The sequence below is a fragment of the Miscanthus floridulus genome, unplaced genomic scaffold, assembly GCF_019320115.1.
Source record: "Miscanthus floridulus cultivar M001 unplaced genomic scaffold, ASM1932011v1 fs_846_1_2, whole genome shotgun sequence".
NCBI lineage: Eukaryota > Viridiplantae > Streptophyta > Magnoliopsida > Poales > Poaceae > Miscanthus > Miscanthus floridulus.
The window spans coordinates 16,669-39,581 of NW_027097342.1; the positions used below are offsets into that span (position 1 = coordinate 16,669).

The window sequence follows — 22,913 nt, forward strand, 5'->3', positions numbered from 1 at the left end:
TGCCAGTGCAAATATCTAAGATATAGGCATATAATAGTTCACCTCTCAAAAAGGTTGACATGTGAAAATCGAGACATGACAATGACTAACCCTTTGCCGACTTTAATAAGGTATTAAAATTACATATTTTATAGGTCTTCAAAAGAAGCCACAAAATAAGACTGACATGTGGAAATCGAGAAACGACGACGACCAACCCCTTGCCGACTTTAATAGAATATTAAAATTACGTATTTATATGGATCCTTAAAAGAAGCCACTGGACTTGATATCTAACTCTACCAAAAGATAAATAGATACTCCCTCCATCCCAAATTGTAAGTCATTCCAAGAATCTTGGAGAGTCAAAGCTTCTCAAGTTTGACCAAAATTATAAAAAAAATTACAAAGATTTATGACATCAAATAGGTATACTATAAAAATATAATTAACAAAGAATCTATTAGTACTTAGTTGGTATCATAAATGTTATTATCTTATTATATAAACTTGGTCAAACTTGATATGCTTTGACTCTCCAAGATTCTTGGAATGACTTACAATTTGGGATGGAGGGAGTATTTAACATTGTCGTCCTTGTTTCCATCAACGAGGCCATTCGTTTGTGATTGCTGCAGCAACCACTCACAGTATCAAAAGTGGCACCTATACAAATTAAGCTTTTGCTGTCGTTGCAACTGTGCAGATTAAACGTTTGATAGTTTTTTTTCTCGTTGCAATGCACGGGCATGTTTGCTAGCATATAAAAGATTTTTTTCTGTACGAGTAAGAGGAGCATGCCAGACATGGTACAAAGTCGATGTTATCCCCAAATAAATTGAAATGCATGATATACGATCTGTAGAGTACGAATCAAAGACGAACTGGAACACCTGATGTAATCATTGGATAAATATCCAGGTTTCCAATGTGCATACGAGCTACAACAGTGCACATCTAGCAATATTATGGGTTCTGATTCAAGACGAATCATAACCAAAGTTTTAAATCTCAGCTGCTAGGGATGGAAGAAGCTAAGAGATGCAGTTTTTAGCGCTAAGAAAAGCTGGGCGCTAATAGCGCCATTTAGCCAGCAATAGCCGCTAAACTGGCCTTCAGTGCAGCCGCTAAAGTGTAAATCCTGGCCTAAGAAGCAAACCGGCCCAACTGGACCAGAGACGAGGACCGATACGTAACCCTAGCTAGTCAGTAGTCACGCATCTCTCTCCAGTCTATCCAGTATCGAGCGCTCTCCGGTTCCACAGAAAAGAGGAGCGGCGGCGCACGGCGGCTGTGCCCTTCGGTGGCGGCGGCGCGGAGGCGACTGGCGGCGGCGGCGGGGTCGAGAGGAGAGACCGGCGGCGGCGGCGGCTGCTTCGAGTGGAGAAACCGACCGGCGGCGGCGGCGGCGGCTTTAGAGGCAGCTGAGCGTGGAAGCACTGCAGTAGCAGCACCAACGGTGACACCATGGCACAACAATCTGGCAAGCTTCTTCTCTGCTCAGTGCTCACATAGTCACATCCTTCCTCTGCTCAGCACCAACGGTGATGTTTCCATATTTTGTTAGGCTACGATGTACTCCTATAAACCTATGATGTACTCCTATGAACTGATTATGAATCAATACTAATGCTTATCAACTTATGCCAAGGTCATGTGTTTTTTTTTTGGTTGCAAAAACAGCTAAATGGCTTAGCTGCAGCTATCTCCGGCTATAGCTGCGCTTAGCTGCTGAGAAGGTCAGTAGCTAAGAGGCTTAACCGGAGATTTAAAACCTTGATCATAACGCATGAGGCTTTTATTAAATAGATTTCTAAGAAGCCAAAACGAACACGAACTCAGACTGAACATAACATAATAGAAACAGGGAAAGAAAACAAGAACAGAAAAAAGAAAACATGCAACAAAAAAAGGAACCAAAAGACTAAACACGTACACGCAAAGACAAATTTAAACATGTGATGCAATTTGAAACACGCCGAAGAAGTTGTACAACCAATCGATGGTGCGCTGAAGGCGACGTGATGGGAACATGGCTGCGGCTGATGCACTTCGGGTCCGGCCCATATATGCCACACGACAGTATAGCGCCAGTAAGCGAGACTCCGCAAAACCTAGTAGACAGAGACACCCTCGGAAAAAAATCCCTGGCGGCGGCGGGGCGAACCCTCCGTCTCCGAGCGCAACAACCATTGCGGCAAAACTATGCAAACGCGACGGCAACAGCCGCTGTGGCGGCTGCGGCGTCCACTCACTACCCGAGGAGATCATCTTGGAGGTGCTAGTCTCAGGCTGCCGGCGAAGGCCCTATGCCGCTTCCGGTGCGTGTCCAAGACCTGGCGCACCCTCATCTCTGACCCGGCCTTCGTCGCCGCACAGAGATCCCGCGCCGGGCCGCTCATCGTCTCCGTGTTCGGATCCACCACGACAGAGCGGCACGAGCTGCGGCTGCTGGACAAGCACGCCAACGTCCTCAGGGTGTTCGACGTCACAGGCACAGCTATGCTGGCGCCCACACGCCTCGGCCTTATTTTCGTCGACAGGAGGCATCTCAGTGCCATGATCATCGATCCGGCGTCCGGGCGCGTGTCCATCGTCGTCAGCACCAGCTACCCCTTGCCGCCAATCGCGGGGTCGGAACCGCGGGAAGCATTGTTATTCGAGTTGGTGTCAGAGTACGTGTCTCTGGTGGCTCAGGTGGACTCAAGAACACAGGAATTACAGAGAGCACGCAACGGTTTATCCTGTTTTGAGCCGATCGATGCCCTACGTGACCTAGCGCTCCCTCATCTCTGACCCGGCCTTCGTCGCCGCACAGAGATTCCGCGCCGGGCCACTCGTTGTCTCCGTGTTTGGATCCACCACGATAGAGCGGCATGAGCTGCGGCTGCTGGACAAGCATGCCAACGTCCTTAGGGTGTTCGACGTCACAGGCACAGCTATGCTAGCGCCCACACGCCTCGGCCTTATTTTCGTCGACAGGAAGCATCTCAGTGCCATGATCATCGATCCGGTGTCCGGGCGCGTGTCCATCGTCGTCAGCACCAGCTACCCCTTGCCGCCTGTCGCGGGTCAGAACCGTGGGAAGCATTGTTATTCGAGTTGGTGTCAGAGTACGTGTCTCTGATGGCTCGGGTGGACTCAAGAACACACGAATCACAGAGAGCACGCAACGGTTTATCCAGGTTCGGGCCGATCGATGCCCTACGTGACCTAGCGCTCCCTCATCTCTGACCCAGCCTTCGTCGCCGCACAGAGATCCTGCGCCTGGCCGCTCATCGTCTCCATGTTCGGATCCACCACGATAGAGCGGCACGAGCTGCGACTGCTGGACAAGCACACCAACATCCTCAGGGTGTTCGACGTCACAGGCACAGCTATGTTGGCGCCCATAGGCCTCGACCTTATTTTCGTCGACAGGAGGCATCTCAGTGTCATGATCATCGATCCTACGTCCGGACGCGCGTCCATCATCGTCAGCACCAGATACCCCTTGCCGCCTGTCGCGGGGTCGGAACCACGGAAAGCATTGCTATTCGAGTTGGTGTCAGAGTACGTGTCTCTGGTGGCTCGGGTGGACTCAAGAACACAAGAGTCACAGAGAGCACGCAACGGTTTATCCTGGTTCGGGCCGATCGATGCCCTACGTCTAGCAGCTGATGATCCTTATACTCAAGAGCACCAAAAATCGGGGGTTACAACAGAGTGTACAGGAGGAAGAGAGAGATTTGGTATATGGTTAGCTCGGTGCTAATCATAAGGTTGCCTCGCCGTCGGTGGAGTCTTCCCCTCGTTGGAGAGGAGGAGGACGACGGTTGCGATAGAGGAGCCCTCGATGCCCCTCTCTGGGTTTCTCTGCTCTCGGTGCTGAGCAGGAGCGGATGGATATGGTGAGGAATGGAATGATCTGTCTGGGATCATCCTCTCTCCTCTAGGATCTGACCTTACCCCTTATATATCGAGATAGGTTGAGTACATGGCGGTTTTGGGGGGTGAGCCTATGGTCTACATACGCCGGAGTCTAGGAGGGTCTTGCAGTGGCGATCTGTGGACCATGGCGATGTCATTGAGCCGAAGAAGCCCTGTGCATCGTATGGCTGCTCTATTCTAACACTCTGCGTGCCATGCTGTGTCAGCATGGATCGGCCTCCCCCAGGTGGACCTTCTGGAGTCTTCTTGGTGGCGAAGGAGGTCAGCTCCAGGGGCTGACACGCGGTCCCGGAGGCCCCCGAGCCCCTAGAGGCCGAGGGGAAACTTGTCTTCTTGTGTCACGCCCCGTTCGTGACCCTATCGGGGGAGCGGCCGGCAAGGCCGCGCCCAAAGTGCTGTGTCGAGGAGCCCCCGAGCCTTTGCTGGCGTCGTAGGCCAGGCAGGAGCCGAAGGCCGGGCTTAGGTTTCCCATCGATCGGGAGCCTGAGGCTCGAGTAAGCCCCCGACCCCTTAGCAGAGGCATTGACGTGCTCAAGCTCGAACAAGTTCCTTAGTGCGAGGGTGCGCGTGAGCATACCCAATGGGTATAGCCCCCGAGCCCCCGGACGATCTTGGAGGGGTCGGCCGGGGGGCTCTTCGGTCGAGAATCATAGATCCCGAGGCTTAACATACCCATATGTTAGGATCTCATCATCACCCTGGTGGGTCAGATGAAGGACGTCGACCGTAGTGAGCGACTACAGCTTTGGTCGTGTCGCACCGTCGGGCAACTATAAGGTCCGCCACCTCAACCTATCACGCTGCGAGGTCGACATGGTCATGGAGGGCGGTGTTGCAGAGCCGACATGGAGGCAAAGGCCATGGGGTCCATTCCGCTTCCGTTCTATCTTTCCCTACGAACGCAAGGCAACGGTCAGTGGTGTCCTCTACTTCATGCCTTACGTGACTACTGGATTCAGGTTCTTTGCCGAGTGCCTGAGGCACTCGGCAAAGCCTTTGCTGAGTGCGGCACTTGGCAAAGAACACAAAACAAAAAATTGATCGGCAAAGACCTCTTTGCCGAGTGTCTTTTATCGGGCACTCGGCAAAGAAAAGCAACCGTCATGGCGCCGGCCCCGTTGACGGTAGCTTTGCCGAGTGCCAACCCTGCAGGCACTCAGCAAAGATTTTTTATTTTTTAAAAAAAAAATTCTTTGCCGAGTGCCCCCTGGCCGACGCTCGGCAAAGTTTGAATTTTTTTTAAAAAAAATTCTTTGCCGAGTGCCCTCTTGCCGGCACTCGGCAAAGTTTGAATTTTTTTTAAAAAAAAAATTCTTTGCCGAGTGCCCTCTGGCCAGCACTCGGCAAAGTTTGAATTTTTTTTAATTCTTTGCCGAGTGCCCTCTTGCCGGCACTCGGCAAAGTTTGAATTTTTTTTTAATTCTTTGCCGAGTGCCCTCTGGCCGACACTCGGCAAAGTTTGAATTTTTTTAAAAAAAATTCTTTATCGAGTGCCATGGTCATGGCACTCGGTAAAGCTAGAAAAATGGTTTTCTGAGCGCCAATTTTTTCAGCTTTGCCGAGTGCTGTGACCATGACACTCGGCAATGGGGTCCTTTGCTGAGTGCAACACTCGGCAAAGTGACCCAAAACGGTAATTTTTAATTTTTTTTACATTCCATCATGACAAATAAATTCATACAATCATATATCACATATATATCTCATCCATCACATATATATCTCATCCATCACATATATATCTTATACATCCACACATCCATCCGCACATATCATATCCATCATAATATATATCACATATATAATAATGGATGATGTATACATTACATGAATGATTTACTAATGTTTTCCTGTGGCATTACACTGCTCTCTTTTCACATTCTTTTATATCATCGCAAATAAAAGTATGCATGCCTGACACTGAACAGCACAAAAGGCAATCAGAGATTCTTAGTCATGCCTTGAAGTTATCAAACTTACCAAAAACTTTAGGAACTGGAGATCACCATTTTCAACACGAAAGCCTCGCAGATCAAAGATTCCAAGTATATTCTCTGCTCCTGAGGGAAGTCTGCTTACTGCCTTCTCAACCAAATAGGCACATAGCTTCTGGTTTTCAACTGGATCCTGTGTCTGCAGTAGCATATTATACATGGATCATCAGTATTATTAAGAGCAAATGCTTGTCGAATACAAGGGATATCTTTAAGTTACAAGTCAGCTAGCTAAGCCATGTAGTTTAATTTTGGAGCTGCTATGAAGTAATACTGATAGTTTGCCACTGCATGCTGTCTTCTTTTGTTCTTTGTGCTATTCTAAAAATTGGAAACACTGTATGTGTAGCCACTATCCCTGTTGAACATTTCCAAATCAAGATTGGGAAACAAAAGGAACGCACCGAAGGGAAATGTTTGGCTGCCACTACAACTAGCACAGGTCTGCCGTAAACGTCCAAAGAATCATGTACATATGCCTTGCCAGTTTGGTAGAGGCCTTTCACTGATTCTTCTGATAACTCTGAAACACCAAAATCCTGGCGCCATTTCTAATGCAGTTGAAAGGAAAACTGAAGATACCAATGCTTATATAGATTCTGTTACAATACCAGGAATTTAGTGAGTAAATTATTAGGTTTCCCATGATCTTGCAAAACATGAATCTTGATGTGTGAAGGGTATCAGTTTATATCAAAACTGCATATTGGTAAATATCAGCTTGAGGTGTCAAGGGTATAACTTTATATATCAAAATTGCATATTGGTTCAAAGACCAAGGATGAAAACCCCTCTAACAAAAATGTGTGAGAACATCTAATAAATTCAAACATGAGGATACGATTGCCTTGGTGAGCTTGGAGACGGCTTCATCGATGGAGAATTTGCGGTCCTTCAAGAACCAGAGGACCATGTCGTCATCGTCTCTCCCATTCCTGCCCGTGGGGAGGCCTGGATGCTCCCTTGCTAGCCGTTCTTTCACCTCTAGGACAAGCTTCACACACGAGAACCGACCAGCGCCAGATAGACAAGTGAATCAGTAGTTTAAGCTTATACATGATCCCCCACTCTTTATTATTTTATCCCAAAGAAGCTACATATGACATATCCCTCCGCTGGTGGCTCCAGGTATAAAAAATGTGAAGCACACGTAGTGCCAGTGGGTTACCTTGGAGGTGGAGGTGGCACCGCTGGCACCTGGCGGCGCGGCGCTTTGGCAGCGCACTGCAGTCCTGGACCTGAGCGGAGGAGGAACACGGACGACGGAGCGGCAGGCCGGCAGATGTAGCAAGAGGCAGTCATCATCTTCCCTTTTCCCTCGGATTCTGCGATTGTTCGTCCCTGCACTGCAATGCAAATGCAACGCCGGATTGTGGATATTTACACCTGATTGAAGTTGGGGTCGGGCCGTGGAGAACCCGGCCGACAGCAAAAACAGCGGCGGAAGGGTGAACGTGAGCGCCGCGGAGCCTGGAAGCGAGGGCCGCAGACGCAACCGGCAGCTCCACGCCGTTGCCGTTGCCGTTGACGTCCCTGCCGCCTCCTTGCCTTCTCCGTGGGCGTGGGCGTGGGCGTGGCACAGTGATTTGGGAGGAGTGCGGCGCGAGCGGTGGAGGAGAAGCGTGGTGGCTGGAGTGGCTCGCGTAGGCAGAGCAGAGGGGCGGGCCTGCTGCGGCTCGGGCACTCGGCGAGTCTGGCTCCGGGGCTGCTCCGGCCAAGAGCGTGCAGCCAGCCGGGAAGGGAAAGGGCTGGCGGTGGCGGGGGCGGGGGCGGGGGCAGGCGCAGGCGCGCGGCGCGTGGAGGGGCTGCGGCGGGCGGCGCGGGGAAGGGCGTCGGTGGCGGCCCGGTGGCTGGCGGGCACGGGGCAGCCGCGGGCACGGCGCACGGGGAGGGGAGTGCGGCGCGCGGCGCGCGGCGCGCGGCGCGAGGCAGTTGGCCGGGAGCGGCGATTCTGTCTAGTTTTTGGTTTCTACGAATTCAAGTGAATGAAAATTTAGATAGATTTTTTCCGCCCCTTTGCCTAGCGCCGGATCAGGGAGGCACTCGACAAAGTAGGCAACTTTGCCGAGTGCCCCGATCCGGCCGTCGACAATTTTTTTAAATGCCTTTGCCGAGTGCCTCTGTGAAGGCACTCGGCAAAGAGGAAATTTCTAAAAAAAATCAAAAACCTCTTTGCCGAGCGCCTTATTTTTTGGCACTCGGCAAAGACCCCCTTTGGCGAGTGCCATGCCCCAGCACTCGGCAAAGTTTTTTTATTTTTTTTGTTTTTGGCCTCTAAACTTTTTGTGCAGCCCTTTTAAAGCACCAGGAACTCCTCGTTAGAATTTGAGGATTTTTTATGGCTTTTTGATATATTTAGTTACTTTATTTCGTTTACTTGAATTTTTTCGAAAAATATAAATTTGAGTTGCACGTGGTAAGAATAATAGAATTTAATGATTCAAAAATTGATAGTCATGTTAGTTAGTGTAGTGTGAGGCCGTATCCAGGAACGGACCCAAAATTTCGAACATCTTGTTCACGAAACATGACCGCGAACTTGCGTGCGAAGTGTTTTTAAATTCTATAAAAAGCAAACGAAGTCCGAAAATCATGAAACTTGTTGAGATATCGTGATATCGTAGGTGGAGGCTATGATAAAAATTTCAGAAGATTTCGTACACATTGTCATGTACGATGCTTACAAACCAAGACATCTCTACGTACGATATCAGATATCACATGTAGAGATGTCCTGGTTTGTAAGCATCGTACGTTACAACGTGCACGAAATCTTCTAAAATTTTTATCATAGCCTCCACATACGATATCACGACATCTCAACAAGTTTCATGATTTTCGGACTTCGTTTGTTTTTATAGAATTTAAAAACACTTCGCACGCAAGTTCATGGTCATGTTTCGTGAACAAGATGTCCGAAATTTTGGGTCCGTTCCTGGATACGGCCTCACACTACACTCACTAATATGACTATCAATTTTTGAATCATTAAATTCCATTATTTGTACCACGTGCAGTTCAAATTTATATTTTTCGAAAAAAAATCAAGTAAACGAAATAAAGTAACTAAATATATAAAAAAACCACAAAAAATCCCCAAATTCTAATTAGGAGTTCCTGGTAAAGGGCTGCACAAAAAATTTGAAGGCCAAAAATAAAAAAAAAATAAAAAAACTTTGCCGAGTGCCGGGGCATGGCACTCGTCAAAGGGGGTCTTTGCCGAGTGCCAAGAATAAAGCGCTCGGCAAAGAGGTTTTTGAATTTTTTTAGAAATTTTCTCTTTGCCGAGTGCCCCTGCCGAGTGCCTCCACAGGGGCACTCGGCAAAGACATTTAAAAAAAAAATCTTTGCCGAGTGCCGTGTCAGGGGCACTCGGCAAAGTATTTTCTAAAAAAATACTTTGTCGAGTGCCAGATCTGGGGCACTCGGCAAAGACATTTCAAAAAAATTAAATCTTTGCCGAGTGCCGTGTCAGGGGCACTCGGCAAAGTATTTTCCAAAAAAAAAACTTTGCCGAGTGCCTAACAGTAGGCACTCGGCAAAGAAGGACATGACCGAACACTGTTACGCGGGGCAGCCTATGCCGAGTGCCGCGCTTTTGCCGAGAGCCTGGCACTCGACAAAGAAGTCCTTTGCTGAGTGCCCTTTTTTGCCGAGTGCAATTCTTTGCTGAGTGCCCGATTTTTGACACTCGGCAAAAGTTCTGTTTCCAGTAGTGCGTCACTTGCTCTGCATTTGAAGATAGGAATCGCATTGTCGCTTTTGACCTCAAGAGCGAAGAGTGGGAGGCGGAGATGATAAAAGGCCCGACGTTTGAGCGCAAGGAGCAGATGAACAAATGGAGCATTGCCCTAGCCGAACTTAAGGGGACCTTGTGTATGGTACACAACATACGACATCTCACTTCTTTGGGTGGCTACTATGCCAACATATGGCTCTTGAAGGATCCTAACAGGAGTATTTGGGTCAACGAGTATACGATACAGATGCCCGAAACATTGTCATTATTTACTATGCCATTCACTGGTAGAGAACAGAGCTTTACTTCCGGTGGGGAACCCCCTCTAGTCCCGGTTCCCCACCCGGGAGCAAGCATCCGGGACTAAAGGGGGTCCTTTAGTCCCGGGTCAGGAACCGGGACTAAAGGGGGACCTTTAGTTCTGGTGGGTAACACCAACCGGAACTAAAGGTGCCTCCTGACATGCCATGATGGCCGACACCTTTTAGTCCCGGTTGGTAATACGAACCGGGACTAAAGGTTTCTTTTTCTTTTTTCTTTTCTTTTCATTTTTTTGTTTTCTTTTCAAAATAGGTTTTCGAAGTCATATTGTCGCTGCTAATTATACATTTATATGCGGGTATAGTATGTTTCGGTTCAAGCACAATGAACGTATTAAATCACACAATTCAAGCATAGAAATATATATATATATATGTATATATATATGCATCATATATATATATTTACATGCATGCATGCATATGTGTATTTTACATTATATTATTTCATGTGCATATATTACAAAAGATTGCATTACAGTTGTTGTGATATAACAAGTTTCCTCTCATCCTCTAGCTTGGCTTCCATGGCAGTGTTGGGTCGAAGTAGAACTCGCCCTTGGAATCGATGACCTGGTCATTAAAAAATCCGGCTATAGACTCTTGAATTGCCTTTGATTTGGTCTTGCCGTATGACCTTTTTCCTCCAACCATCGAGCCTACAGGTTTGAATTAAAGGAAAATAAATTAATATATGTACATGCATACATATATATATAAAGACATAGTAACACAATCAATAATAATAATTAAATGAATATATAGTGTATTTTTAACGTACTTTGAGTCTCTCTGTAGGAGTTCTTTGGGAGACCACCTTGATAAACTTGCAAACATAGTAACCACAGTAGTTGTTCCCCTGTTCCTGCCTCAGACACCACTTTACTGAGAAAAAGATTTGTCATCCAATCTGGTGATCCGGTGAAAGCTATATGTTTAATTAATAAAGATGATGCGATTTAGGGGACTTACTTTCAAAGGGATTACATTCAGTGGCGCTTTGCATTTTCCCATGTGTTGCTTCTCAATAAAGGTTTTCCAAACACTGCCCAATAAAAAATTTGCCACGTCATCAGATATAGTTAATCATCATGTTTGTGTGTATATATAGTTGCTAGAGATACCGAAATTACCTCTGGATAATATCTATCATATCTTGGTAGTCTTGTTGTGGTTTTCTCATCGAGTCATAGATTATCAAGTGACTTTTCACCAGATCGATGTCCATCAATATCCAGTGATTGCTTGCATGTGTTTATAGGATATAACGCATAACACTCATTAATTAACTAGAATCAACATATGAGCCATTAAGGATGATCGACATTATTAACACTCACTTGAAGTTGTAGGGAAAGAGTATATCCTTCTTGTGGCAGTTGGTTCACTAAGAAGTTCATGAGGTTACTCTCTGACTCAGACTTCCAATTAGGCTTTGGAGTAACTGGGTCTTTGAATACTATATGGGGATCAACAAAACCAATTTCATTGCAGCCTTCCTTTCTGAGCTCTGTCATTGTAAATCTGCATATATATAGTACTTGTTAGGATAATTTATATGCATATACACACATATGATGAGTTTAATAATAGATCGAAAGAATTATTACTTACAGGCAATAGCAGCTAATGATAACTTTGTCCAGAGAGGTCAGGTGGCATAGTTGATGAAATTCTGCAAAGTCAACTATACATAACATCATCGCCACGGAACCAATGTTCGTCTCTAATTCTGACACCAACGCAGAAGTCTCCACCGGTAGACGCCTGCATGTACCACTTGTTTAGCAGGTACATTTGCGTCCCCAGATCACATAAGGCTTGAGGGTTGTATAGACTCTGGCCTAGTACAAATTTTTTCTTCCAAATATCAACCTCCGCCGCACTCTCAATGTTTCCATCACCAAACATCTGGTAAAGGTCGAGACCAGTCTCTTCAATAAATTCACCAAGGTGATCCAAATCGACATCCGGAGGTATGTTTGCCTGATGCATTAATCCTAAATTCGAACCATATTCATTACCAACAACTAGCGGGGGGACTGATTGGTGCGATTGTTGTCCGAGTTGTGCAACTCCTTTCCCTGCCCGCTTCTTTTTCTTTGCCGCCTCAATTGACTTGGTGAGAGTGCGGTCATAGTCCGTTAACGTTGATTTGGACGGCTTACGAGATTCCTGCTGTTGTTGCTGGTAAGAAGCCACCTTTTTTCTTAGAATATCTAGGAGCTACGAAGAAGTACGGTTTCTCCGGGTTTCTCCTTGCTTCTTGATCCTTTTTAAGTTTGTCATAGAATCTGGACATATCTTTTTTATATGCATCAGTTACTTCTTCCTTCTCTTCAGATATTATTTTGGGAATAGCCCTTGGTTTCACGGTGGCTTTCTTTGCCGACGGGGACTGGTTCTTCGTTTGTAGGGGCTGGCCTCTTGCTAGTACTTGGCTTCTTGGTAGGCGGGGGCGGGGGAGGCATTGGAGACCTCCTTGGAGGTGGTGGCAGCGGCGTTGGAGACCTCCTTGGAGGTGGCGGCTACGGCGTTGGAGACCTCCTTGGAGATGGTGTGGATGCAGCCTCGCCTTCCAACACATTGTCATCGTACATAGCACTATGATGATCTGGCGATTGAACAATTGGATTTAGGTTGGGGGAGGATCTGCTACAAAAAAAGGAATGACATATTATTATGAGCAGATTGTTAATTATTTAAGCCAATATAAATTAATGATGTAGTGTTTTCATCCGCACCTATGGTGAGGTAGTTCAGGAGGAGGTGGAGGCTGACATCCCGGGAATGATGATGTAGCGCTTGCACCATAGAATGAATGTCTTCTCTGCTTCTCCTAGAGTCTTCTCGCCATCACCTCCAGGAATGTCAAGAGGCAAATCACTAAAACCTTTTTCAGCTTTATCTACCGAGATGGTAGCATATCCTTCTTGGATTATATTCCCATGAATCCTTGGTGTCTTGGTTCGGTCGATAGGATTAACAAGACCGATAGCCACCTTGATTGTGGAATTCCCCTTCGGAATGTGTAGCTCACACGATGTACAAGGTTCAGTGACATCATCCATAGGGAAGCGCAGTCCTGTGTCCCCTTGATTTGGTATCTCCGTGGAAGCGCAAGCTGCTTTTCAACTGAACAGATTGGCTAATGTTGATTCCTGGCTCTGATGCCTGCTTGCTTGCACTCACTGCTATTTGCACTTGCCTTCTGATTTCCTCCTGCATTCTCGCTTCAAGGTTTTTTTCCTCGCTCCTGTGCTTCACGCACCGCTTCCTCCAACCTCTAGAGCCGCTGTGCCTCTTCTTCCTTCTTTCTCTGGCGGCTTCTGTAGGAAGGTCTGTCCTGAGGGAATCCATGCTCCCACTGAGACACTTCCTTTGCCTCTAGTTCGGCCACCGTGTTCAATAGTCCCGATGGCGTATGTCAGTTCATCCTTCTCTCTGTTGGGCCTAACGCACCACTAGCAGTAGCTCTCTGAGCATAAAACAATCTTTCTGCTGCTTCTTGCAGTCTTGCGCCATAAACGCACTTCCCTGTCTCCTGGTCTAGTGTTCCCCCATGAGCGAAAAACCAATTCTTTGCATGCTCTCCCCACTTGAGTGATTCTGGTGTGATACCCTTAGCAAGAAGGTCTGCTTCCATTTTGTTCCACTTCTTAATGGCAGTCGGGTAGCCACCTGATCCCAAGTTATGGTGGTATGTCTTCTGTTGGGCATTACGTTGGTTCTTTATCACCCGACTCACACCCTCTTCCGACGTCTTGTACTGTACAAACTCATCCCAATAGGGCCTCTGCTTTGAGATCGGGCCTGGGACAGTGAAATCTGATGCTATGTTCTTCTTGACATACGTCGTGTATAGGTGTTTCTTCCAAGTCTGAAACTGGGTGGCCATCTTCTTCATTGCCCAATCCCTAACTCGCTCCTTCAATTCATCACCATCTATTATATCATCATAACCATCTGTTTGGAGCGTGAAATGTTCCAAGACATCATTCCAAATTAACGTCTTGTCACGATCGGAGACAAAACTGATATGAGGAGCATTGGTCTTCTTCTTCCATTCACGGGTACTGATCGGGAGCCTAGTCCCGTACAAGGTAACCACAGTGGTGCATGAATTTTGTTTTATTTGCCCCCCCCCGGTTCGCCTGTATCCACATTGAACTCCGAGATGATGAAGCGGCCCTCCAATGGCTTTTTGGGACCTCGAACATTTTTACTCTTCGTTGTAGTTGTTGATGTCGATCCAGAGGGCTACAAAACATAAACATTATTTTTAATGTCATGAGCACACATAAGACATATGATAATATATATAGCTAATAATAAAAAATATATACTTGGCCAATATGTTGTTGCTCATTTTGTTCAAGAGCTAAGTACTGACTCCCGTCATCTGCATCCTCTTGCACGTTATTTTTAGCACCATCATCGCCGGCAACTTGAGTGCCAGTGTTGATCAAATTCATCATCAACTCCTCCTCATCCATGTTTCTCGGGTCGGCCATCTAGCTTCAAAAAACAAAACCAATATATAGTACAGTCAAATCTTTACTTACATGCGTAAAATCTACGAACAATATGCATTATTAAATCTTGCCCCTCGGTCACGGACGCAATTCGCCACACTAGGGCGAACTACGTCGGTACTAGGGCGAATTAGGGCTATACATAAACGGCCGAGGGTGAATTGCGTCGGTGACTAGGGCGAACCACGTCGGTGACATCAACAACGCGGTTCGCCCTAGTCACCGACGCAATTCGCCCTAGTGTGATTGTTTAGCGTTAACGATAACGATAATACGAATGTTGATCGACTAGGCCGCGAGAGAGGGCGGTGTGACGAGAGTGGCGGTGCTCCACTCCGCCGTATATATGTTTGTACACATGGGTGAACGAGGGCGGCGGTGCTCCACCGTATACATAGAAACGCATGGGCGAACGAGGGCGGCGGTGCTCTGCGACGTATATATACATGCATATGAATACAAATGACGTATATATACGTGTCGGCGCGGTGGTCGGTGTGTTGACGACGACGACGTGAGGCGGGCCAGCGTGCTGACGACGACGACGTGAGGCGGGCCGGGGCGGTGTCAGTGTGGTGGAGGGCGTCATCAGCGCAGAGCGGCCCGCGCCGGGGCTGCGGTCAATGCGCTGGAGGGTGTGGCCCGCGCGTCGGGCCAGGGCTGTGATCAAAAGGAGTATATTATATATCATGCATGCATGTCCACATGTTTTTTTTCTTTTTGCAAAACACAGTACAAATGTCAATATATAGCATTACAAACCGGCAAAAAAATAAAAAAAACCCGGAGAATATCAGGTATTGACAAGGTGCACATAAGATTCTCGATCTATTTTTGTGATTTGAGTATTGTGTGACTACATTTTTGCACCAAACAAGTATGGGCCTGGTTCCCTGCCTTCACTCTGACCAGGCTCCATAGGGCCAAGTAGAATATGTTTAGTTGCCTGGGCCCCCATAAGCCAAATCGGCCTGTTAGCCGGGCTCCAGAAGAACGTGGGAGCAAGTCATTTTCTAGGGGGCAGGCTCGCTGCTCGATTCCCGTCACCTCCAGCGCTCGACTTTGCTCGCCTCCGCTCGTCCCCGGCGGCCCTCCCTGCAATCCCTTCTTCCGCATCCTCCATCCACACCACCAGCCACCGGAGTAGACCAAGCCCCTCGCTCGCCTCGTGCTCCCTCTGCTCTCTCCTCTGCTCTGGGCTACCGTGACAGAGCGTGTCGTGCCGTGGATGCGGTCGAAGCAAGAGAGTTTGCTGGCGCTCGCCCACGCCGCGCTCAGCGCCATGGCCACCCTCCTCCACCTCCCTGCGTTAGCGGCGTCTTCGGACTTGTCGCTGCACATCAGCCTGCCGAGCAGCGCGGCGGGTTCCAAGCCACAACACCGCGCCATCATCCTCGCCATGGCCGGCCATGCGACCCCGACCGCCATGCCCATACTGTGACTGGCCGCTGAATGGCGAAACCCTAGGCACTAGGAGAGAGAAAGCCGAGAGCTCACCTCGGGCGGGCGCGGTGGAGGCCCGCATGGGTGTGCGCGGTGGAGGGGGCCGCACGAGGTCGTCGGTGTGAGGTCGTCGGCGGTGGAGGGCCGCACGGGCGCGCGCGGTGGAGGGCCGCACGAGGCGAGGCGTGGGCTCTGGTGTCACGGCGGCGGGCTGATGCACAGGCGAAGACGAATCGGTGGCGGCGTGAGGAAGAAGAGAAAGGGTGGCTGTTCGACGAGGAAGAAGAGGAGGGGATCGATCTGCACCAGGCACTGGCGCTTATATACCAGGGAGATTTACTCCCGGTGCTAGCCACCAGCCGAGAGTAAAGGTCCTTTACACCCGGTGCGTGTTACCAACCGGAAGTAAAGGTCCCTTTACTCCTGGTGCGTGTTACCAACCGGGAGTAAAGGTATACCTTTACTCCCGGTTGGTAACACGCACTGGGAGTAAAGGGTTTTTTTTGGTGGGCCACGAAACTGCAGCCCACCTTTACTCCCGGGTGGGCTTCCCACCCGGGAGTAAATGTGGGCTGCAGTTTCGTTTCCCGCCTGTTTTGAGAAAATTTTTTAATAGAAATATGGATTTTCTTGTTAAATACATAGTAAATTAAATAAAAGGCATAAAATTATTTTGTTAAAAATATGGATTTTCTTTTTCTTTATTGCACATAGGAAAAATCTATAACCTAAGTTTTTTTATTTTTTGTTATAATTATAAAACATAATGTAACTAATATTTATTATTTCGTTAATGCAAAAATGTAGTGTTTAATTAAAATTATTTAAACTATTGGTTTTGGACAGGAAATTTGTTTTCACATCATTTTAACGTTAATATTTTAATTTTTCATCACTCAATATCCTAATTTAACTTTTCGAGAGAAATCCCACCAAATCAAACATTGATTTAATTTGAAGCACGACATAATAAACATCTGAATTCACAATTATTACATAATATCTCAAACACACACTACATTAAATCACTATATCATCAAGTGGGCACAGAAGTGAACTTCTTTACGTATGTCCCTTGGTTATGATCGTGTCGTAACCATGGAGTGTCCTCATCATTTACCAAGATGCTAGGGTCTTTGTTCACTTTGAAGGGCAGAATTCGGCCATCCTTTTCATAATCTTCTGACATGTCCGACTTGTCATCAATTCCCACGATGACTCTTTTCCCTGAAAGAACTATGTGGTGCTTTGGCTCTTTGGTTGAGTCATTATTGTTTTTCCCTCTTTTTGGTTTGGTAGACATATCATTGACATAGAACACCTGATTCACATCCTTGGCAAGGACGAATGGTTCGTATTTGTACCCAATATTACTAAGGTCTACTGTTGTCATTCCATACTCGTTGTCTACTGTTACCCCGCCTCCGGTCACCTTGACCCATTGGCACTTGAACAATGGGATCTTCAAAGTAGGTGCATATTCTAGTTCCCATATTTCATCTATGCGGCCATAATATGTCTGCTTATTCCCATTCGGGTCTGTGGCATCTATGCGGACACCACTGTTTTGGTTGATACTTCCTTTTATCTTGGGCTACTATGTAGAATATGTTCCCATTTATCTCGTGCCCTTTGTATGTGACGATATGCCATGATGGTTGCATAGCCAATAAATATAGTTGCTCATGGATGCTCTCATCACCTTGACATTTTTTTCGCAACCAACCGCCGAAAGTTTCCATGTGCTTACGCGTAATCCAAGCTTCAGTCTTCCCTAGAAACTCGGATCGTAAGAGATCCTTGTGTGTCTCAATATACGGATCTACCAAAGAGGAGTTCGGTAGAACTATGTAGTGCGCTTTATTGAAATAATCATCCTCCGTACCAATATATGTTTTCCTCCCTACTGTCCCCTTTCCGCTTAGTCTCCCCTCATGTCTCGATTTAGGAACACCAATCGAGTCAAGGTCGGTAATAAAGTCAACATAGAACTCAATGACCTCTTCTGTTCCATAGCCCTTGGCGATGCTTCCTTCTGGGCGAGCATGGTTGTGAACATATTTCTTTAGGACTCCCATGAATCTCTCTAAGGGGAACATATTGTGTAGGAACACAGGACCGAGAATGAAAATCTCCTTGACTAGGTGAACTAGGAGGTGTGTCATGATATCAAAGAAGGAAGGAGGGAACACCAACTCAAAGCTGACGAGACATTGAACCACATCATTCTATAGTTTAGCTAGATTAGTTGGATCAATTGCCTTCTGAGAAATTGCATTGAGGAATGCACATAGCTTCACGGTGGCTAGACGTACATTTGGAGGTAGAATTCCTCTTAATGCAACTAGAAGTAATTGCGTCATGAGAACGTGACAGTCATGGGACTTTAAGTTACAGAATTTCTTCTCTGGCACATTTATAATACCCTTTATATTCGAGGAGAATCCAGATGGTACCTTGATGTTGTTTAAGCATTCAAACATGATTTTCTTCTCCTCTTTGCTTAGAGTGTAGCTGGCAGGACGTAAGTAATATCGTCCATCATCTGTCTTCTCTAGATGCAGGTTGTCTCTTTCTCTCAAACAACGCAGGTCCTGTCGTGCTTCAAATGTGTCCTTAGGCTTTCCATACACACCCATGAAGTCTAGCAGGTTCACACAAAGATTCTTCGTCAGGTGCATCACGTCAATCGAGCTACGGATCTCTAGGACTTGCTCCCAAAATATGGACTTCTTCTTCCACATGGGTGCGTGACCGTTAGCATCGTTCAGAACAGGTTGGCTGCCATGTCCTTTTCCAAAGACGACTTTCACATCATTGACCATATCGAGTACATCCTCACCGGTTCGGTTGCGAGGCTTGGTTAGGTGGTCTACCTTCCCTTTAAAATGCTTGCCTTTCTTTCTTACGGGGTGATTTGCAGGAAGAAATCGACGATGGCCAAGGTACACGACCTTTTGACATTTTTTCAAGAATACACCTCTAATATCACCGAAGCAGTGTGTGCATGCATTATATCCCTTGTTTGACTATCCTGGAAGATTACTTAGAGCAGGCCAATCATTGATTGTTACGAACAACAATGCTCGCAGATCAAAGTGTTCCTGTTTGTACTCATCCCACACACGTACACCTTCTTTATTCCACAAAATGAGAAGTTCATCAATAAGTGGTCTCAGGTACACATCGATGTCATTGGCAGGTTGCTTCGGGCCTTGGATGAGCACAGGCATCATAATGAACTTCCGCTTCATGCATAACCAAGGAGGAAGGTTGTAGATACTTAGAGTAACAGGCCAAGTGCTATGACTACTATTCTGCTCTCCAAAAGGATTGATACCATCTGTACTTAAAGCAAACCTTAAGTTTCTTGCGTCATTTGCAAACTCTGAGAATTCTCTGTCGATTGCTCTCCACTAGGACCCATCAGCAGGGTGTCTCAACATATTGTCTACCTTACGGTCTTCTTTGTGCCATCGCAACAATTTTGCATGTTCTTTGTTTCTGAACAAACGTTTCAAGCGTGGTACTATAGGAGCATACCACATAACCTTGGCAGGGATTTTCTTCCGTGGACGTTCGCCCTCAACATCACCAGAGTCATCTCGCCTGATCTTATACCGCGATGCAGGGCATACCGGGCATGCATCCAATTTCTCGTACTCTTTGCCACGGTAGAGGATGCAGTCATTAGGACATGCATGTATCTTCTCAATTTCTAGCCCCATAGGACAGACAACTTGTTTTGCTTCATAGGTAGTGGCGGGCAATTCATTGTCCTTCGGAAGCATCTTCTTTTGGATTTTTAGTAACTCTCCAAATCCCTTGTCAGATACACCATTCTTTGCCTTCCATTGCAGCAATTCTAGTGTGGTTCCCAACTTTTTCTGCCCTGCATCACAAGTTGGGTACAACAATTTCTTGTGATCTTCTAGCATCCGCTCGAACTTGATCTTCTCCTTTTCACTTTCACATTCTCTTTGGGCTTCACGAATGACCTGACAAAGATCATCAGCAGACTCATCTTCTGCTGCTACCTCTTCTTCAGCTTCTCCCATTGCAGTATCATTGAAGCACGCACCATCAGGAATAATATCATTGTCGTCCCATTGTTCTTCTTCACATTCTTCCATTACAACGCCGGTTTCTCCGTGCTTCGTCCAACAAATATAGTTTGGCATGAAACCCGACTTGAACAAGTGTGAATGAAGAGTCCTTGAGCAAGGATATTCCACCGTATTCTTACATACGGCACATGGGCAGCACATGAAACCATCGCGTTTGTTTGCCTCGGCCACATGTAACAAAGAATGCACGCCATCCATGAACTCTTGGGAGCGATGATCAGCATTGTACATCCAATGCCGACTCATCTGTATTACATGACATAAATACCGTATTAAAACCTAGAATATAATTAGTTAATATACAACATGCATACCACCACAAAAGCTATAAATTTAAGAAATCATCGCTACAATGTAGACAATCCCAACTACCACTAAAAACACTAAAGCTAAAATGCACTTCAGCAGCACAAGGATTTCACGATCAATCCCAACTAAAACAGACAGATCCCCCATTTGTTCAACATCTTTAGGCTTCTTTGGCTGGATCACTGCCTCATTAGCCGCCATATCTGTTTGTTGTGCAAGATATTTTTGCATGAGTTCAACATACTCTTCCTTCCAGTAGAAGCCTGAACATCCAGTGCCATCCCACTGAAATTAAAATAGAAAATTAGAACTTTAATCACAACCATCATGAAAATAGGTATAAACTAACCATAGTCATTATATACGATAAAATAACTCACATTACGATCTGGACACTTATAGAAAATGCGACCCTTGTTGGGACCCTCCTTCTTCACTCGGTACTCCATCACAATCTTCGTCTCATCACAACACTTGTCGCATGCAATGAGTGGGAGGCCCGGCCTAAGTCGCTTTGGAAACCCATGAGAGGCCGAGGACCCAGAAGCAGTTGCCATCTACTCTCTATACTCATTTTTAATACACTATAAATTTCTCATTTTATAAACAAATAAAATTAAAAAAACTCTAAAATTCTCTATATCTCTAAACAATGAAGTGTGCTATGCATGCTACAAATGAACGGTGAATACTAGTTTTTAATAGCTACTTTAACCTTCCTTCATGTAAATATGAAAGCTTGAAGTTTAAAGGTTTCCAGAGCGTTTAACACTACTCTGCTTGCCGTGGCCATGGTCATTGTGTTCTCGTCTTTTACTGCGGTAGGTAAGTAATTCACATGATATTTCCGCAAATTAACAGAAGAATGGGAGTGTACACACATAACAATCGATTATCGTTTATATTTATATATATACTACGTTTGGGTACGGTGATTGACAGACTACTGCGGGACGTGTGAATAAATAACCATCCGTACTAGTTGACCTTGCTTACGTGATCATCTCGGCGAGCATTTCTCCACCGGACGGCACCGTACTTGGCCATGGAAGAGCTCCGATTCTACGAGGAAGGGAACACGGTCTTCCACGACCGTTGCCGCTCTCCCTCGTAGAATCAAGGCTCCTCCTTGATGTCCATTACCGCTCGGCAGAGAACATGCTCGCCGAGATGAACACGGTCCGCAAGTTCAACTAGCTACTTTAACCTTCGTTCATGTAAATATGCAAGCTTGAAGTGATTTTGAGCTCAAATTGCTTAAAAATGAAAAAAACCACAATAAAGAACCATATATATATAGTGAACAAAATGAGATAAGACAATGGTGAAAAATGTGAGTATGAGATTGGTAACCTTTACAACTGAAGAATCGACGGAGGAATCGAAGAAATCGACGGAGGAATCGAAGAATGGATGGAGGAACAATGGAGGGAGGAAGCGAGAACACTAGTGCGGTGAGCTTCAAAATGTGCTGAGCTCGGGCTCAGGGAGGAAGAAGGAGACGGCCGGGATATAAAGGGGGAGCTTTAGTCCCGGTTGGTGGCTCCAACCGGGACTAAAGGTCCCTCCCAACGGCTACTGCGCCAGACAGAGGTAGCAGGGACCTTTAGTCCCGGTTGGAGCCACCAACCAGGAGTAAAAGTCTACCTTTAGTCTCGGTTGGTGGCTCCAACCGGGACTAAAGGTCCCTGCCACCTCTGTCTGGCGCAGTAGCCGTTGGGATGGACCTTTAGTCCCGGTTGGAGTCACCAACCGGGCCTAAAGGTATCTCTAATCCCGGGCGCAAAAAATGCCGGGACTAGAGCCCATTTTAGCTGAGGATCAAAGGTCTATTCTCTACTAGTGATTGGAGGTCTTGGGCGATGGCACAATACTATTGTTGTTGAATGCGTTCTGGAAAGCAGGGAGCGCCGAGAGATACCATCGGTATATCCTTCAGTTCTACAACTCTAGATAGCACCAAGGCTTTTACAGACTTCATGGAGATGGCAGAGGGGTTCAATGGTAGAATAGGTTTTTACACGGGGAGCCTCTTGTCTTGACAAATAATTAACTGGGCCAATTCGACTCTGTTGCATGGATTATCAACGGCCGGCCTCCGATCACACATCTTCAAAAGTAAATTTATGTTCTTTACTCATTTATACGTTTATTATGTCATATATACACCAAATATTGGCAATTCACAATCCATTTGAGTCATTTATTTGTGACATTCTTTCTACACTTGTTTCCCACTATAGAACAACTTAACTGAGGACCATCCCTGCATTTCAGTCTACCTTGGATGCTTGGATACATGGTAATTCGAAGTACATGTATCTATAGCCATGAGGTCTATTTGTGTTTGCTGTGGAAACATTGAGTGTGGACCATTGCGAATGGAATGATAGAGCTAACGAGTGACACAGCAGTAACTATCAGAAAGTTCAGTTAAAATACTCTATATTGTTTAACTGCAGTAACAGGTTCCTTCGAAAGGTAACTCAGAATTGCCTAACAAGCGCTGATGATAGTGGAAACCCTTTTTAATGAAA

General features: G+C 46.3%; 1 pseudogene; it reads right to left on the reverse strand.

Annotated features, from left to right (window-relative positions):
* Window positions 1-5,859: 5,859 nt before the first annotated feature.
* LOC136533301 (uncharacterized) lies at window positions 5,860-7,208 on the reverse strand (annotated as a pseudogene).
* Window positions 7,209-22,913: the final 15,705 nt, after the last annotated feature.